The sequence below is a fragment of the Petaurus breviceps genome, unplaced genomic scaffold (assembly GCF_028583685.1).
Source record: "Petaurus breviceps papuanus isolate PSGF00001 unplaced genomic scaffold, PetGlider_PUasm1.0 186, whole genome shotgun sequence".
Lineage (NCBI taxonomy): Eukaryota > Metazoa > Chordata > Mammalia > Diprotodontia > Petauridae > Petaurus > Petaurus breviceps.
This window is the reverse complement of record NW_027185798.1, coordinates 12,201,481-12,221,699: the sequence shown is the minus strand read 5'-3', so window position 1 is coordinate 12,221,699 and position 20,219 is coordinate 12,201,481. Positions and strand designations below refer to the sequence as shown.

Here is a 20,219-nt window from a genome sequence, read left to right as displayed (position 1 = left end):
ATGGATGGATGGATGGATGGATGGATGGATGGATGGATGGGTGGATGGATGGGTGGATGGATGGATCATAAAATGAAAAAGCATTTATTAAAAATAAGTATTTAGAAAACACTAGGCTAAGCACTGAGGATAAAACAGAAAGGCCTCCCAAGGAACACATATTCTCATAGGGAGAGAGAGTTCTCCAGGGTGGAGGAAAAGGTCCAGGTTCCTCAGTACAGCAGGGAAACAGATGCTGATGCATCTTCTATAATGCCATTTCCATGGATACAACCATATCTGTTTATAATACTGACCCATTTGATCATGCCAAGGACACTGTGATGGAGAGAACCATCTTCTGGGGTCTTCAACAGCTGTGACCAATAATGACACGGAGGCTGGAACACCAGCAGAGAAAGCTAGGAGGTCACAGAGGTGGAGCGGTGAGTGGATAGTGATGGGCCCAGAGTCAAAAAACCCGAGATTCTGACACGTACTAGCTGTGGCACCTTGGCCAAGTCACTTCACTGCTGTTTGACTCAGTCTGCTCATCTGTAAAATGGGGATACTTATACCACCTATATCCAACCTAGAAGGTTATTTGAAGACTCCAATGAAATAATCATTTTAAAGTGCCTAGCACAGTGATGAGTGCTTATTCCCTTCATCTCCCCTTACTGTCTGGACAGGTCACTTAAGCTCTCTAAGGCTCAGTTCCTTCAATAGTGAAAGGAGGGGTTTGGATGCAGTGACCTCTGAGGGACCATCTATATAGATCCAGAAGGGACCCCAGAGAACATCTAACCCAACCCCCTCATTGTACATACATGGGCACTTGAAACTCAGGAGAGATAAGTCAGTTGTCTAAGGTCACAGAGCTAGCAGAGGAAAGATTTAGAACTCATGTCCTCCCTGAACAGGCAGGACTCTCTGGACTGAGGCTGCACAGCATTTCAAGGCTGATAAAGTGTTATTCATATGCATGATCACACTGAAGTTTCAGAAACAGGACTGAGAGGGTGGAACTACCATAACTCCCATTTTCAAGATGAACATATGAAGACAGTGATTTGCCAAGGTCACACTATTACCACGTGTCAGAGGATAAATTCAAACCTAGGTACCACAGACTCCAGGGCCTGGAATTGTTCTACTACGCCAGACCTATTAGATATTTTTTTTTCTTTTTAAATTAACATCCAAAAGCCAAAAGAGGCTTCCCCCACCAGCCCATGCTGGCACCAAACACAATAACAACTCGGGGAGCCTGAAGGATTCTCATTTCAGTCCTATTGATTCTTGTTGGAAAACACCATCTCTCAAATTAGTATCACCCAATATAATCATGAACTAAGATTTGTGGTTTAAATAATGGCTGCCTTCGATGGGACCTTTTTGGCTGGTTCTAAGATAATCACTCTATGCTGTTCATGGGTTGTAGTCAGCGTGTGAATGTCTTGGCTGGGATATCAGAACAGAGTCAACAAGGAGGCAATCGAGATGAATTTTATTTTAGTTTTTCATTCTTTGTCCCCCTCCAGGGTAAAACAGAAATCATACCAGAAGAGGGAAATGAAGAAAACGGGATAACCGCAATCTGACAACATAACCGTACGTGAAGATTCCACCCTGGCCTACATGATAGCATCAAGCCATTGAAGGCTCATCTCTCTCCCAAACACAGAAGGGCTTTCTTCCTTCTGCGATTCATTGTGCTAAAAAGCTCAACCAGAAAGAGATACATGCCAGTTCCAAGTCTCAACTTGAAACCAGAATTAACTTTCTTCTCTTTTTCTTTGGGTTGAAAAGATCAAATCTTCAGCTGAGAAGAAAATTCACCAACTATCGTGGATATGTTCTTGAAGGGCACATCCTTTTATTTATCGACACCCCAGCTGCCAGCCAGCGGGGTGCAGAGGCATAAGGCAAGGTTCCTTGAAAGCTAATTGAGTACAATGCTACCCTCAGTCACCACTTCTGAAAAGGATGCTGCACAGAGGGCCCTAGGAGGTTACATATACTGCAGACCTGAAATCAAAAGTTTGACTGCAGCATCCAGCTTGGGATAAGGCTGGAACACTGGGCTAATGATTCTAAGGTCCAGAGTTCAATTCCCAGGTGGGTCAGTTAACTTTGCACAGTTTCCTGACCAAAAACTGTACTCCTAACACTTGTAAATTCAAGTCACTGGTCTCAGTAAGAATCAGAGAGTAGACTGTGGATGCTTCAGTACAAATTCATTCTTGCTCATGGAAAAATAAACTTCAGGGAATAGTCAACTAATGATGTTTCTCAAAAGTAGCATTTCTGTTTATTAAGGAAGACAGAAACAGCAACAGCAGCTGCAACAACAAGAAGTTAGCATTTCAGGCAGGCCGTCAATCAAGAAACATTTCTTAAGGGCCTACTGTGTGCCAGGCACCATAAAAAAAGAGACAAAGAACCTGCCCTCAAAGAGCTTACAGTTTGATGGGGGAGACCATAAGCAAACAGATACATCCACACAAGCTAATATACAGGTTAAAGAGGAAATAATTCATGGGGATTTGAATTGAGGTGTTGGAAAAAGCTTTCTGTAAAAGACAGGATTTTAGTTGGGAATCGAAGGGCAGAGATGGGGATGGAGAGTATACCAGGCACGGGGAACAGCCAGACAAAATGCCCAGTCAAGAGATGGAGTGCCTTGTTCTTGGAACAGTCAGGAGGCCAGTGTCATTGGCCTGGAGAGTAGAGGGTTAGGTCATAAGGGGCTCTGAATACCAAATAAAGCATTTTGTATTTGATCCTGGAGGCCACAGGGAGGCTGGGAAGTTTATGGAGCATAGGGGATGTGACAGGGTCAGAGCTGTACTTTAGGAAAATCACTCTGGAGGCTGAATTGAGGATCTATGGACTGGGCAGAGGCAGGAGAGCAACCACCAGGCTATTGCCAAAGTCCAAGTGTGAAATAATATGGGACTTCCCCTACAAGGGTGGTAGTGCTAGAGAGAAGAAGGGGGTGCACTGGAGAGAGGTGGAAAAGGTGCAGCAGACAGGCCCTGGAAACAGATGGGGAGAAGGGCGGAGACAGTGACAGGTTAAGGATGACCCTCAGGAGCATGAGGGACCAGGAAGATGGTGGTGTTCTCAACAGTAAGAGGGCAGCTGGGCAGGAGGAGAGCTTGGGGGAAGAGAATGATACCACATCAATACCGATGTGCCCTCCACCAGTGTTTAGGAATCTAATCCTTCCCAAATTCTCTGGTGACGGGTTACTTCTCTTTAATCAAATTCATTTTTAAGCTGTTTGCCTACTCTGGGGTTTCTGCCCACAAGGGCCTCCTGCCAAATGATGTTTCCACAGAAGGGAATGAGATCATTTTCTGGTTTCACCTAAGTCTTTCAGAATTTGGGAGGTTCCCTCCTCCCACTCCCTGCCAGTTCATGTTTCAGGTTAATCTTTTTTTTTTCTTTTCTTTTCTTTAAGAACAGAAGATCCTCTCTCCAGATCTCCCTGAGGGCCCGGTGTTTGCAACATCAAACAGCACACAAACTCTTGCACCCACTTCCAAAAGCCTATTATACTGTCAACTGGCTTCCTAAGTGCAACCAGGGGAGAGGGCTTATAGACTGACTCCAGAGCTCTTGTATGGCTGGAAAGCATCCACAATTACTCCAAGCTACTGCTGCATTTCATTTCTCTATAGAACTCATAATAAGATGGGCAAAGATCCAGCATAGGAAAAAAAAGAACCTGTGCTAACTATAAATCCCCCCTCTTCCCCCTTTCAGACTTTCAATTATTTGGCAGGGTCTGGGACATGGGACTGTCATGCATGGCTACCAAAGAGTCTTTTCCATACTGCTCAATAAATCAGGTAATAAAACACAGATTCCCCCAAACCAGTCAGGGACGAAGCAGTGTCGAACAGAGTTGCCTAAGTTATGTTTTACTACATATGGTATTGAGAAGGGAATGAAATGGGGAATGGAAAACTGAGTTCAAAGATAAATTCCCAAAAGCAACCCAAAGATATTCCACAACCATCCTAAAGGGTGAAGACTGGTGACAATCTTTTGTCTGCTTTTCTTTGAAGACAAAGTAAGTACCGAGGGGTAAAATACTGCTTTTTGTTGTTTTTGATATTCTTATGTCTGACTCCTCATGAGTTGGGGTTTTCTTGCCAAAAACACTTAAGTATTATGCCATTTTCTTCTCTAGTTCATTTTACAAATGAGGAAACTGAGGCAAAAGGGGTCAACTGACTTGCCCAAGATCATGCAGCTAGCATCTGAGGTCACATTTGAACTCAGGAAGACAAGTCCAGGCTCAGCATTTTAACCACTACTCCAACTAGTTACAAAAAAAATACTACTTTAACTCTTCTATTTCAGAAGTTCTCTTCTAGAATGGGTTTTTAAAAAGTGGGTTAAGAATCTCTGGTTGAATACATGAAAAGTTAGTGATCTGTAACAAGTGAGAAGAAACTTGATATAGAAAAGAAAATTACAGCAAGAAGATATGTCTGACATAGAAAGTTCTTAATAAGTGAGTGTAGAATGAATGAATGAGGTTCACATTCAAGCTTTCCTATCTAACGGCATCAGTTTCCTTTTCTATAAATATGATGGAACAAGGTAAATGAAACTTACTTTTCACATTCTAAATTCTATGATTTTAAAAGTTAGTATACTACATTTATATACCAAGCATAGATACCTCTTTCTCTAAGCTATTCTCTGTCCCATTACCACCCAATACACAAAACTGTATCTACCTAAGAAGCTGAGTAAGGCATTTAATTCATGACCTCCTCAAGGACAAGGATTATTATTCATTTTTCTTTGCATCACTTGAACCTAGTACAGCACCAGCCACATAACAGATATACAATAAATATACTGCTTTGTGATGAGTAAGTCCAGAATTCATTATTTCCCTCTGAAAAAGCTTTCAAAAGTTGGTCCCTAATGAAAGATATATATATTTTTTGTTAGTGAGAGTATTTTTTTTTCATTTTTACTTAATGAATTTTTACTTTAACTACATTCCCAAACTATAGGGATAGAAATCAAGAAAATCTCCTCTGGTCTCCTGTCACTAGTACTAATCTATCTGTCCTCTGGAGGGGTCAAGGGTTTTATAGAAGGAAAAAGGGACATAAAAGATCACAAACCAAAGTAATGCATTATAATAGCTTCACAAAACCACAGATTTACAAACTAGCATTAATTTTAGAGCCCATTCTGGCAAACACCTTAAACGCACACACAGGAAGGATGACTTAGGGAGATTAGGTGACTTATCCAAAGGTTTCAGGGTATAAATGAAAGGAACAGAATTTGAACTCAGGGCCTCTTACTCCAAAATCAGAATTCTGTCCTTCATCACCTCCATGACCACCACAGATCACCTCTATAACCTAATGCAATTTTTCAAAGGACTTTATATTTTACAATGTGATCCTTACAATCAGTCTGTGAAGCAAGTGCAATTATATTATACAGATGAGAAAATTAAGCCTGACCAGGGTTTCACAGCTGACCATTTTCAGTGGGATTTGAATGTGGGGCTTCCTAACTCTAAGTCAGGCAGCTACAGAGTACAATGGATAGAATATTGGGCCTAGAGTCAGGAAGACCTGAGTTCAAATATGACCTCAGATACTTTAACCCTGGGCAAGTCACTTGACCTTGTTTATTACCTCAGTATCTTTTCCAAGAAAACCCCAAATCGGATCACAAAGAATTGAACGTGACTGAAAACAATAACAACTATAAATCAAGCTGTCTCACTGAGCTATATATCAATAATTGCCATTCCACAGGGTTGTTGCAAGGACTTCAATAGGCAAAAGTATTCAGAATGCCCCCGAATGCCTCTCCCCAGTTTTAAGGACGCACCATAAAAATGTCCACTTTTTTTGTTTGCTGATCTGTTTTCTTTTTCCTATTCTTCTCACTTCCCAATTCAGCAGAGAACAGAATGGACATTTCCCAGGATGTGCTGGTAAACCACCATTTGATATTTAATGCATTGTTGCTCAGGTGGATGGAATGAAAATGTGAGTATGTCACAATTATTATATAGGAACAGGGGAATACAGATGAGAGAGTTCAGTGAGTCCCCAAGTCGAATGCTCTCATTTTATAAAAAAAGGAAACTGAGGCCTAGAGAGGTGAAGGGACTTGGACAATCTTAGCTCTAGACCTAGAAGGGACCTATGAGGCTATTTTACTTTAATGCTTCTCATTATACATATGAGAAAAAACAGATTCCTGGTTTGGATGCAGTGATGTCCATACATTAATTTTCACACAGGATCCCAGCTTTGTTAAGAACCACTCTAATTTTCCTGTCTGGACCAATGAGGAAGGCTTGTTCTAATTAAATCTGTTTTCTTCCCTGTCCACTTTCTCCAAGGTACAGGTAGATCAGCTGAGGCCTAAAGCAGAGAGTATCACTCCAGAATTCAAAAGTGCCCTCCCTCCCCAGGGAGTCGGCTTTATACACCACCAAAGACTGAGAAGAGGCATCAAAGTGAGGGTGCCTTCTGTCATTTCTAAAGAAAATCTTTCCTATATTAGCATCCTTTTTTTTTTTAACTGACCTATCTTATAACACTTTACACGTTTGTCACCACTTGTGGATCAGCAAGGGTCATTTCCCCCCGCGTAGCAGCTCCTGGCTTTACACCTGGGAAACCTAAAAGCTGAAACTGGGCATGGGACCTGGCCATGAAACCCATTAGAAAGTACTCACCTGGCCTAGAAATGAACTCCTCTCCCTCTCCCCACCCTCCATCAGCTCTCCCAGGTTCCAAGTTAATCTTTTAACTCACAAGCAGATATAAAAGGATGAAAGGCTTTCACAGGTGGTGTTTCTCTGCCGAGAGCCCAGGAGATCTTTCTCCCACACAAATCCTTCTAATAAAAAGCGGAAGGCACAGCCCGTGTGTGTGTGTGTGTGTGTGTGTGTGTGTGCGTGTGTGTATGTGTGTGTGTGCGCGCAGGCGCAGGGAATGATGAGAAGCAAACCTATGGTATGGTGATCGTAGGGTGCTCCTCCCACCACTGGCATTGACCAAGCCAGGAAGGAAATACCACCCACAATCCATTTTTATTTAACAACTCTTCCAAGGTGGATGGAGGCAGTGGGCCTAAGGAGAATGCAGCTGAAGCTGTAATGAAGTTGGAAGCTCATGTCGGCTGCCAAATCAGGATGACTGAAATCAGAGGCCGACGCAGCAAGAAAATGGTGAGAGATTGGTTGCAGGCCTCAGTAATGGATCTGTCTGAAAATGTGGGCTGGGAATCATGGGATTAATGCGAGGAGGCCAGCTGGGTTGCATTGCTCACTTCCCTCCAACCCTCCAACAACAAAGACTTGCCTCTTTCTCCAGGGACCAGAAATTTTTATTAAAATCTTCATACAATTTAGCAGCAAAGACCTGTAAAAGCATCATGGAGACCGGTAGGGGTGGGAGGTCGGGGTTGGGGGAGGGGGGGAATGCAGGAATTCATAAGGAAACTATCCCATAATTTCCTTTTGATCTGGCTTTCATTTCAAGGCCGCCATAGGCCTGGTCCCCCCCTGGCTAAAGCTCCTTCCCACTCACCTTGGTGGGGATGGCGTGGAAGTGGGGAGTGGTGCAGTGGGCCCTGCCTGGATTGTTACAGCCCGGTAGGACGGCAGAGAGCGAAAGGGAAAAATAAAATGGGAGTCCATCCAAAACTGCAGCTGCGCTGGCCCATTAAAAAGCTGAAACTCATTCTGCTGTTCGACCTCATGCTTATCACCACATAACTATTCATCAAAGAAATTTCGGTGCAATTAATTAAATTATTCCCATGTCTCTGCCACAGAGTCGTTATTCCAATCTCGGCTTTCACTCACAGCCTTCTCAGCTCATGTCGGCATGCCAAGTCGCTACTCTGGGGTTGTCCAGTCTCCATAAAGCTGTGCTCCTCGACACTCACACGGGCTATCATTTCTCTTTTTTATTGCCATTTATTTTCCACTAGGATTTTGCTGCCAGTATATTGGCAGGACTTCCAATATATGAATGTAATGAAATCTACCACAGACACTTAACACTGGGTCAGGATTGAGCTCGGCTCATGTGAAGCTGTGATATAATAAACAAATGCTTCCAAGAGGAAGGTTTTATCAGCTCAGAAATAGAACTTGGTATCCTCTGGTCCCCAGTCCAGAAATAGTTGGAGTCATTTGAAAATCCTTGGGATAATTAAGTTTATGGCTGAAATGTGCCGAACATGAGAAATTGGAGCTTCGGCCCAGATTTCTTTTCATCTGTCAGGGCCAGTTTATTAAAAACAAAGGGTGGGGGAAGAGTTGCTGATGATGGTTTCCCTCCCCTCCTTCCAGCCCCCCCCAACGTGGTAGGCTCCTTAGTCCCAGACTATCGTGGCCCAGCAGAGACACAAATAGATGAGTTGACTGCCCTTGGCAGAATTCTTATCCAATATACCTAAAGCAAAATGCAAACGATCCAAATAAAATAATACTAAACTCCTGAAACTCTGATGAATTGTGGGGACTTTCCATAGGGAAGGGGGTATGGGAACCCCACCTTTACATCTTTACCACTATGACCTGGAAGAGAGATGTGTACAAGATGGCGGCCTCAAAATGCCAATAATACCAGAGGAGGAAACAGCAGGAACTCCTATGAGAAAACCTACTCAAAGTTGGATCAATCCCAAGAGTAAAAGGTGAGTGGTTGGAGGGTCATCAGCACAGGGCCTAAGCAGCCAAATATTAAGGATCAGAAGAACCAGGAGGGTAAAGAGCCTTGAACCCATGTCATATGAGGATATTGATGAACTGGGAGAACTTGGAGAAGAGGAAACTCAGGGCATGGGTGGTCAATAGATGATAGCAGCCTTCAAATATCTGAAACACTCTCACAGAAGACAAACTTTGTATCCCCAACACTTAGACCTGTGGTTGGCATTCAGCAGGTATTTAATAAGGGCTCACTGTTGGACTGTGCACTTAGCAGAGTGTCTGGGATGCTTATTTACATTGCTTAATAAATGCTGATTAGCTAAAAGGCTGATAGCCTGGTTCTTCTTCTGAGGTGTAGCCCCAGAGAACAGAACTAAAAGCAGCAGAGAAAAGGTGCAAAAAAAGAAATTTAAGCTTTGAAAACATTCCTAACAATGAGAGCTGGCCAGAAGGGGAATGCGCAGCTGCCTTAAGCAGTGGAGGGTGTTTCCTCAACTGAGGTTTGCTGCTGAAGGCAGGACAGGTCATCCTTTTGGGACTAAGATGGACAAAATGAACACAATTCTAAAATCTAGGAGTTTGCATGACCCACATTAGTAGCCCAATTACCCCAGGGTGTATGAACTGAATTAAGAAAGGGGAATTGAGAATATCATTATAAAAGCATTATCTTAAGGAAAGACCCCAAAGCATGTTACCAACACCAATGGCCTTTCAAAGACGGAATACAGACTAGAGTCTGTGCCAACTCACAACTCCAGCAAGATGCCTGGGCATCCTTATGCTACATGCCCTGATGTTTGGGGAGGGGTCTCTCCATTCTCCTCCTGCTGGAGCCTCTCATATAACCTTCCCCATCTCAATAACAAGCTGTACCAGATAGTTTCCAAGGCCTCCTCTGGCACTAATGATCTCCGTTCATCCTAAGGCTTAACAACGTCTGCTCTGTAAATGGAAAGCCTTGAGCCCACTGGTAGGGAAGGCACTATATCCATCAAAATATATTTCACTTAGATAATTTCCAAAGCTGCAGAAAGAATGAAGCATTATGAAGCTCTCAGATTCCCATCTGCACACCCAAGGTTCAAGAAACATGCAACCAGAGGCCAGCCTCCCCTTACAATGTTTCCAATTGGCATCAAAGGAACTAACCCCCCCCCCCCCACCTCCCATAGACTGTTCCTGAGTTTCAGACACAGTTGAGACTGTTTGGAGAAATTTCAGTCCTTTGAGAGTTCTATCATTAAAAACAGAAGGGCCGTACTAAAAGTCCAGCTGCATCTATAAATATTTTTAAAACATACGTCGTAAGTAAAACCTCTACTTTTTTTTCCTCCTGGGAGTTGTGTGATTTCAGCCTGGCCCCTGTTTTGCATTAGGCATGCTTTCTGCCTCCCAAACTCAGGGTGATTTAAAAAAAATAAAAACTTTTAAAGACGGGTTTCCTCATAGGAGATTACAATAAATCATCCATACACCATAAAATTTAATTTCCAAATTCCAGGTATTAACAAATCAACATTTTAGGCATGTAGTCAACACGGCGTTAAAGCATCATTCCATGTCCAAAGATACATAATACCTACAAGGCCTTTTTTTCAGGTTATCACTGGAATTATTTTAGGGGACACGACAAAGAGTCAAGGCACCAAAAATAAGACAAAAATAAACTCAATGAACACAAAGGGTGAGTTTTGTTTCCGTGTTACCAGGAGTCAGGAATCAGTGACCTTTTCAGACTAACGCTCATCACAAACTTGAGTGGAATTATTTCCAAATCTTTAGCTAGGTTTTTATGCCCCTATATTTTATATTTCACCAGTGAAAATCTGCTTTGTATGGAGTCTTACGTTACATTTTTGCTGTTAGAATACTTGAGAATTCTACCTACAAAACTTCAACAAATATTTTGCACTAACTCATTATCCAAATCAATAGGATTTTGAAAGCATTGTATTTTTTTCAAAACAAAACCTCATTTTTATGTCTATGTCTATATCTGTACACCCATATGTGCATGTATACATATATTTACATGTGGTATATATGTATATATGTGTATACACTGTATGCATGTGTATGCAGTGTGTATATCTGTGTACACATACATACAGCTCTTACAGAGAGAAAAAAGAAAAAAATGTTCTATATTTTTAATAAATTCAAAACAACTTTCCTCATATTTTTGGATTTTTTATTAATGAGAACAGTGAGGCAAACTTAACTGTAACAGATCCCTGTGGGCTACATATTCATTCAGAAAACCACAAATTAACATTACCTATGTTTTATTGCATTTTTATTGATTTTTTTTTTTGTTAACCATTTCCCAATTATGTTTCTGCCTGGCCACTGAGAGGGAAGGCTAATGTTTTAGCTGTAGTGGCTAACAAGTCAACTGCATATGTGGGGACTCTGGAGTTCCGATCCTGCCCCTGACATAAAGTAGCTGCATTAACACAGGAAAGTCCCTTAATTTCTCAGCGCCCAGAGATTATTTCTAGGATAGTAATTTTCCAACTTTCTGGTTTCAGGACCCCTTGACACTCTTAAAAATTATGGAGGGCCCCAGGGAGTTTATTATTTATGTGGGTTGTATCTAGAACTATTTACCATCTTGGAAATTAATTATTAATAATTCAATAAATTATTTAATAGTGGTGCGATTACAATTATTATTTAGTAAAATCTTGAAACTTATTATGAAAATAGTTTTCATCTTATAGACTCCTTGAAAAGGACAGAGGGGACCACACCTTGAAAATAACTTCTCTAAAATAACACAGGAGTTGTTCATCAGCTTAGGGAGAATGAATGTCTACACTTGGAAGCATATACACATGAATTCTGAAGTCCAGAACCACCACTCTTCTCCTCACCTTCAGAAAGGGGAAGGTTTATATGAAATAATATTTCAAACAGGAGCGTGTTGATTTAGCTTTCCTCCCACCATGGCTAATCCAGATTCTAACAACCCTTCACAGTTTAACAGAAAGAAAGAAAAGACTGATGGTGAGAAATAGTCTGATTCAAAAGCAATCACAAAAGTCCAGAGCAATGGTAAGAACAACCTTCTATAAGGTGATAAATGGGGTAACAAAAAAAAAAGTGGGATAAGGAAGGCAAAACATTCAGGAAACCGAAAGTGATTTGCTGTGGGGAAGGGGAGAAGGGGTGTTGGATCTTCCAGATTTCAAGGAAGAAATGATAATGCCATGAAAACAAATAGGAAATTATGGAGAAAAGAGCAGATTCTGGTGGAGAGAAAAGCACTTTGACTGGAATAGGTTGAGTGTGAAAGGTTGAGGTGCTCAGTAGCTAAGGGGAATTTGGCTCTAGAATTCAAGATAGCGATATAGATTTGCTGAGCGACAGTCAAAGTGATGGATTGGTACAGCAAGGAAGATGTCAAAGAAGGGACAGTCTGTTCTAACCTCTGAGGGATGTCAATGAAGTTACTAAAAATTTCAAAGGTTTCATCTATCCAATGACAGGGATAAACGAGATGGTCTCTGAGTTCCCATCCAGTTCTAAACAGATGACCCTAGGAACCAAGGACTTGTAAGGAGAATTATCTATAACTTCATGGCAAAGCATCTGGACCAGAGAGGACACTTAATAAGTGATTATTCCATCCTCTTCGTTTTTTTTTTCTTTTTGAAGGATAAAAGAAATGACTGCGTCAAAAAACAAAATGGTGGTGGTGGAGAGACTTTTTTGGATTTAGAGGTCCTGAATCTCCTGGCTCAGATACTTATTGTATGTCCTCGGAAAAGTTACAAAATCTCTCTGGTCCTCAATTTACCCTTGGATAAAATGAGAGGACTAGAAGGGATAAACTTTGAGTTTCCTGTCCACTTGAAACATCTATGACCTATTAAAAAGATAACTGAACTTGGTCTATTTTTTTAAGGCCTTCACCATTTGGCTTCTCCCTACCTTTCCATTCTTCATTTATATTCATCTACACCCATGACTATGTTCTAGGGAAAACAGGCCTACTGACTGTTGCCTGTAAAGGACCACTGTCTCTTCCAGTCTCCATACTTTTGCATGGCTAGTCTTCTAAGTCTAGAATGCCTTCCTAGTTCACATCTATTTCAGGCTCAGTTTTTGCTGTTGGTCAGTCATTCAATCATGTCTGATTCTTTGTGACCCCATGGACCACATCAGGCCCTTCTATTCTTCACTATCTCTTGAAGTCTGTTCATTATTTTCATGATGCTCTTTCAGTCCTTTTTCCTTTTGCCCTCAATCTTTTCCAACCTCAAGGTCTTTTCCAATAAGTCCCATCTTCTCATTATATGGTTAAAGTATTTAAGCTTCCAGCGAATAGCCTGAATTAATTTCTTTAAGCATTGACCGATCTGATTTCCTTGCTGTCCAAGGGACTCTCTAATGTCTTCTCCAGCAAGACAATTTGAAAGTGTTGATTCTGCTCTCCTTATAGCTTCCAACAAAGAACAGAGAAGGCCCACTGTATCCTGTACAAGATGTATCCTAATCTCTCTCCACAATTATGGAATTTATATTTTTGCATATAATTTGCATACATTTGAATAAGATCCCCTCATTAAAATGTAAGCTCCGCATGGGCAGGGAGTGTTTTCAGCTTTGTCTCTGGATAATATAGTGTTTGGAACAAAGTAGAGGTCTCACAAATGGTTTGTTTTTTTCCAATTAACAAGCATTTATTTTCTCTCTCTCACACCTTCCCTCAAGTGGGAAAAAAATAAAGAAAAAGAAGAAAACCCTGCAACTAATAGGCATAGTCAAGGATAACAAACTCCCACGCTGGTCGTGCTAACAAACATTTGTTGAATACAATCAAATTCAGTATTTATTTTATAATAAGTAAGTGGCAAAGATCAGGAATGGCGGTGGGAATGAACATCTAAGAGAAAGGACCAAGCAAAGAATCAAGGTAGAACTTTACTCTGTGTGTGCGTGTGTGATGAGTTATTAATGATTAATCAACAATGATTGTTGACTAATCAATTATTACCCTCCTCCCCAAGTTGTAAAAAGAAAAACCATCATGAATCAATCAATGAACATGCATTAGGTACATCCTACATGGCCTGGGCATATGGAGGATACAAATTCAAAGAATGAAAAAATTTAACTTCTTAATAATCTTACATTCTATCCATGTTAAGATGATAATTTCCAACTGAAATCTGTCTCGAACAGCTAACGATGACAAGTGATGGACCTGGACACTAAAACCCATAGATATGTTTTCAGAGGTCATCACCCAACAAAAGGCTACCAGACAAATAACCTGGAGTAGGCATATCAAACCATGAGCAAATTTTTATTAGATGGATACCACATGAGAGGCATTGTGTTAAGTAGTTAGAGAATAAGACAAAAATGAAAGAGAATCTGCCCAAAGGGGGCTTATATTCCAAAGAGGGCAACAACATATATGTGGGTGTGTCTGTATACAAAAAAAGTATATAACTTTGGGAGAGTGGAACCTGTATCTGAATCCATAAAAATAAAGATAACTGAGTGTAAAACTGGCAACTGCTAGCCCAGCACCCTGAGCCTGGAGTCTGGAAGACCTGAGTTCAGATCTAGCATCCAACCCTTATTAAGTGTATGGCCCTGGGCAAGTCACTTGACCTCTGCCTGCCTCAGTTTCTTCAACTGTAAGACGGGGATAATAAGAGGACCTATCTCCCATGGCTGTCATTAGGTTCATGTGTGAAGTGTTTAGCACAGGTCCTGGCACACAGCAGGTTCTCAACAAATGCTTGTTAATCCCCCTACGTCCCTACAGTATGGAAGTGTTGTAGTCTAAGGAAGTGGAGAAAACTGATGAAGTCAACCGATGGAAAAAAATTGGGGGATGTAATAATAACATCAACTTATATTTTCTTAAGGACATTAAAGTCTATGAAATGTTTTCATAACAACTTTGAAGAGATAGCTTTGATAGTATATTATTATCTCCATTTTACAAATGGAGAAGCTAAGAGCCAGTGAGGAGTGATTGACTGATAGTCCCGCAGTTCAATGTGAGACCTCACATTCAAAGGCAAGCCCGTCATTTCCAAATCCACTTCTCTTTCCATTAAATTGCTAAGTCTCTAAAACCATTAAAATCCTTTCTGGGAGAAAAACAAAAATGGAGACACATGCCCAGAAACCACACGTTTGCAGAGGAGCCACCACTACCCAAAGAACGCACAACCTTCCAAGGATTTCAAGGACCCCCAGAGAATACTGCAACATGGATGCGACTGACTGCCCAGATCATTCTGAGACTCCCAAGCAAGGCAATCGAGAAGACAAAAATCAATCCAATCATCATTATCCTACGTGTTTTGTCAAGAGTGGAAATGCATTCAGTTGACAAACAATCCCGCCAAGTAGCTCTCTCCTCTATGTTGCTCATGTCAACAAAAATTAATTTGACATTTACAACTATTTTGAGAATAAAATGCAGTTGCCTAGATGATTCTGTGGAAGCAACATGAGACGGAATTATTCAGTTGACAAAATCTAATTAGGTGTAAATTATTTCAGGTCGTATGAATTATAAAACCTTTCCCAGATAAGTATTTAAGCTCAAAGTGCCTCCAAGTGTCATGGAATATTAATGTGGCAGTTGCCTCTTGGAGTAATTGTGCTTATGTCTTTGACAGAGCTACTAATTTTCTCCAAAGAAATTTTTTTTGTTTTATTTATTTATTTATTTAAAATTTCTTTTTGTGACTAAAAATGTCTTTATGAATCTGTCAGCCATGTGGGTCTTGGCTGGAATCCTCTAATGAAGTGGCAGGCACTTTGTTTAGCTTTTATTCCCTCTTTTCTCCTTGGTGAATTATTTGGTCTTCCTGGGTCTCTCAGTTCCATTTGTAAAATGAGGAGGTTGGACTAAATGGCCTCTGGGGTCTCTTCTAACTCCAGACCTGTGACCCTATGACCTCAGTCACTAACTTGACCTGGGCCTCAGTCTCCTCAACAATAAAATGTAGTCATCAGAGATGGCCTCTGGGATCCCCTCCAATGGTCCTATAATAGTAAAAAAAAACAAGTGATAGAAGTCTGATCCAAGGTCACTTTCATCATGGAAACTCAAACAATTCTACCATATACATGGAGACACAATGACCCTGCCGTAGGGCCCTCTGGGTGATGCTCTCATTGGATGACCTTGCATTGACCGAATCAAACTCCTGAATGCTTTGGGGCGCCGCATCAGAACGATGGTCACTCAAAACAAACCCAATGGGTAATCCATGATAGGAAAGTCAACTGGTTGAAGAAGGTATGCTGCTGATGTTACTTTTATCCCATGATTAGACGGACAGCCCACTGAGTTATTCAAGCAGCATATTTATCTGAGCATAGGAAGAAAGAAAAGTGAGACGAATGACATTTGGGAGATTGGGTAGTACTCTCCATACTCCTAACCTGCTCCTTAATACAATAGCAGATTGTTTTCAAGCAAAAAAGAACAAAGCATAGTACGATGGAGTCAGTGACAAGACCTAGATCCCAACTCCCCTTCAGACACTCACCAGATGCATGGTACTGGGTAAGGCTACTTATGTCTAGGCCTTAGATCCTCACTCCATCAAGGAGGGAGGTTCGACCTAATGACCTCTAAGTTCGACAGCCCTTGATATATAATGCAATTATCATTACCACCCCAGCTAGGACAAAGAGCTCCACATTTCCAGACTGATGAACTCTCCAAAGAATCATGGGAACTAGTGACCAAGTGGGCAAAGGAGATTCACGGTTGATGTGAGAAGACCAATGCACACAGAACAAGGGGCATAGAAGTTATAATTATAGAACCCAATAAATGGAAAATGAAAGTCAATGAGGATGATGCAGAATCACAGAAGGACAAAATCTGAAGACTGGAAGCAACTATTTAGCCCAACTTATGCATGAAAAGAAACACCTAGAACTACAAATGCAATTCAACTCAATTGATCAAACAAAGGAATGTGAAGATGTTTGATGGAAGCAAGTACAACAGTGCGAAGGAACAGAATGGACATGAAGAGGTATGGGGGATCTAGGTCCACTTAGGACTTAGTGGGGAAAGCAGGAGACGAGCAGTCGGAGGAAGAATCAGCCCAGATTCCAGGACATTTGCCTACTTTAAGCTCTAAGAGAATTCTGACTGAGAGTCTTGGATTCCACTCATGATATGGTCACTGCGTGGAAATGTGGTAGTTATGTGGGAATGTCTGGGAAATTTCCTGATTCCAGAAACTCTATGAAATAGGGATAATAACAGTTGTCTGTCTCTGCGTTAGGGGGATAAAGGAAATTCTAGATGACAGCTCTAAGAAGGGAAGGGGCTTTGGAAATCTGAAATATTCATTTTAAAGGGTTAATGACAGCAAAGCTACTTATGGCTCACCTCTCTAAAACATCAGAATCACATCTGTTACCCAGAAACAGCCCTTGAATTAGAGCTGTTTCTAGGTCCTTCTTCTCAATGTAGCCTGAGATTTACATATGCCTGGCAACTTTGTCTACTGTATACTAGTATGGTATAGACCATAGGAAAATAGGGGGATGATGGAAGTAGGCAGGGGGGAGAGAGAGAAAGGAAAGATAGGGGAGATGAGAAAGAGGTACAAGGGAAGGGGGGAGACAGAAAAGAAAGAGAGAGAAAGAGAAAGACAGAAAGAAAGGAAGGAAGGAAGAGAGAGAGAGAGAGAGAGAAAGAAAGAAAGAAAGAAAGAAAGAAAGAAAGAAAGAAAGAAAGAAAGAAAGAAAGAAAGAAAGAAAGAAAGAAAGAAAGAAAGAAAGGAAGGAAGGAAGGAAGGAAGGAAGAAAATAAGAGAAGGGAGAAAAAGGAGGAAGGGAAAGAAGAGGAAAGCAGGAGAGAGAAAGAGAAAGAGAGAAAGGAAAGTACAGGGAGACAGAGGGGAAGATGGAGAGAGGAAAAGGAAGAAAGGAAAAGGAAAGGAAAAGAACAGAGGGGACAGAGGGAGAAAGAAAAAGATAAGGAGAAAGGAGGAAAGAGGGAAAAAGAAAAAGAAAGAGAGAACAAGGGAAAAAGAAAAGGGAAGACAGAGAGGATGATAGGAAAAGGGGGAAGGGAGGAAAAGGTGGGAAAGAGGGGAGCAGGATGGAGAGTCCCACTCTGCTGTGACATGGTGATTTCTCTACTTAAAGGACAACAGCTGAGAATGGACAGGGTGTCAGGTTCAAGTATATATACACTCTCAACAAATCTATACAACCCTGGTGACAGCTGAGTGAGAACTCCACACCCCCTGCTCCTATCTTGGACTGGCTTGACATTTAGAGAAACAATGCCACTGTAACCATCCCAAACAAGGCAGGGGGGTCCAGGGAAAAGGCAGGGGGTACGACAGAAAAGAACAGTGAACAGTCAACTAAAATTAAGGGGGGGAGGGAAGAAGGAGGGGGTAAATGAAGCAGGAAAAAAGCATTTGTAACCGTAAAATTATTCCCTCGGTTTTGTCAATGTTCTCTCCCAATTCTCTAAGAGTTAAAGGCCGCCAAGTACGCGGTGCTGCAGAGTTTTCCCCTGGGTAGCAGCCAGGGCCACTAACCCTGCTATTAGAGGCCTGCCAAGCTTTGTCAATGCAATCTGCTGAATGCCTTGAGTGACAAGCGATCAATATTCTCCACTCTCCTGGGTCATCACAGGTGACACAGGCCTAAGTAATAAAACAGCCCTGGCTGCCTCCTAACTTAAATGCTTCCCCAGCCACAATATTTCTCTCTCTCTCTCTCTCTCTCTTTTTTGTCCAAGCGCCTCTAGCTAAATTTCTCACAGATCGAACCATCTGATGGGGACAGCGGTTCTGAGGAATTGCGTGGTGTTGGGATTGATGCTAGCCGCTGAAAGCTCAGTAGACTGGAGAAATAGGTTCGAATAAATCGAAAATGACGAGCTACAGACTTGTAATCTGCCAGCATTGGGCCCTGTAGCAACAAGCACACCCCTGTGAAGAAAGAGCATGCTGAGAGGCTGGGACCACCGGACTACGTGCTGGACGGAGAGCCCACCCCCACCGCCCCCTGCTTCTCACCCCATGGCATCTCTTTGGGGGAAATATTTTTTAAAAAATGAAGTCTGTGCATGTTGGGAAACAGTAGATGTCACAATGTCCTCAATCAATACTCATCAGCATTTCACCAAAATGAGGCCGTCTGCCAGTGCTGGGGGAGGGAGGGGGGAAATCTGCCCTGTGACTTTCCTTTCTGGGGCTAGAGGCCAGCGAACAGCAGGTTGTTTCTGCTGGCTGGCATGCATGTGACAGCATCTTTCCCCCTTCCATGGTCTCACATAGGAAGCAGCCTCCAAGGATGTCCTCAAGCACATGGTCTGGAGTCTGGACCACTCCATGCCTCATACCGCCATGCACGGCAGTAATGTGCAAGCATCTCTCCGAGCCATCGCTAGGGTAGAGAGGAAGCAGCTGGAGGGAACCCAGCTTTCAACTCTCTGTTTCCTCAGGGCCTTATGCAAATTAGTTGCTTAAAAATGATTTGCTTAATGAAATAGTTCACTGAGGATTGATGGTGAAACAAGAAGAAATATTTACTGACATTCAAGTACATGCCACATTCTGAAGATTTTCCCCAACTGAGTGACATCAGCAGCACTAAAACCAATTTCTCTGATAGGTGATACAATGTTCCAGGATGCACAGAAGATACACAGAAAGTAGTTAATATATGCTTGTTTACTGCCTGAGTGATTGACTGAAGGAGGGTACAAGATAGTCTAACCCTCCCCAAAAAAACCATTTTGATTGTCATCTCGAGTCCTGAAGAAAAAGTGAATTTAATTCAATCCACAGGATCACCTATGTAAAGATGGGATTTTAGATAAAGGTCACCTGGTTCAGCCCCTTCGTGTACACATACTTGCCCAAAGTAAAATAATAAATGACCAAGGTGGGATTGGAACTGAGGTCCCTTCCACGTCAACTGAATTTCTTCCCTTCTATTGCACCATTCTGCCTTCCAAATTTAATTTAATTCAAGGCAATTCAACTAGCGTTTATTAATTATATACTATGTACCAGATACTGTGTTACATATTATTAATACTTTTTAAAAACAAGAATGATTTTTAAACAGTTTGTAATCTATTAGGTAGGAAACAATATGGACTAAATATAAGAAATATTAAAATTAAATACAAAATAATTTTGAGATAGAGACCACTAAGAACTAAGGGAAGTATGAATTAATCAATTAATGTTTATTAAGCACCTACTATGGGCCAGGCATTGTGCCAAGTGCTGGGGATACAGAAAGAAGCTAAAGCTCCCTCTAGGAGTTTACAATCTAATGAAAGAGACATGACGCAAACATGTATGTATGTATGCGTGCATGCATGTGTATCTATGTGTGTATGTATGCATTCATGTATGTATGTGTATCTCTGTATATGTATATGTGTGTGTATATATATATATATATAAAGCAAGCTATATACAGGATAAAGAAGGAATAATTAACAGAGGAAAGGCACTACAAT

At 41.4% G+C, this 20,219-nt stretch overlaps 1 protein-coding gene and 1 long non-coding RNA gene across 9 annotated transcripts in view; one reads left to right on the top strand and one right to left on the bottom strand.

Moving 5' to 3' along the window:
- AUTS2 (activator of transcription and developmental regulator AUTS2) overlaps positions 1–20,219 on the bottom strand; it is a 1,243,088-nt gene that overhangs the window by 734,519 nt on the left and 488,350 nt on the right. The window lies entirely within an intron of this gene.
- Positions 162–19,663, top strand: LOC138162396 (uncharacterized). 2 transcript variants are annotated; one of them, XR_011168623.1, is made up of 3 exons: positions 162–7,219; positions 8,533–8,697; positions 18,480–19,663. It is a non-coding gene; the product is annotated as an uncharacterized lncRNA (long non-coding RNA). The 2 variants fall into 2 exon arrangements; XR_011168622.1 differs by lacking the exon at positions 18,480–19,663 and adding an exon at positions 12,377–14,287.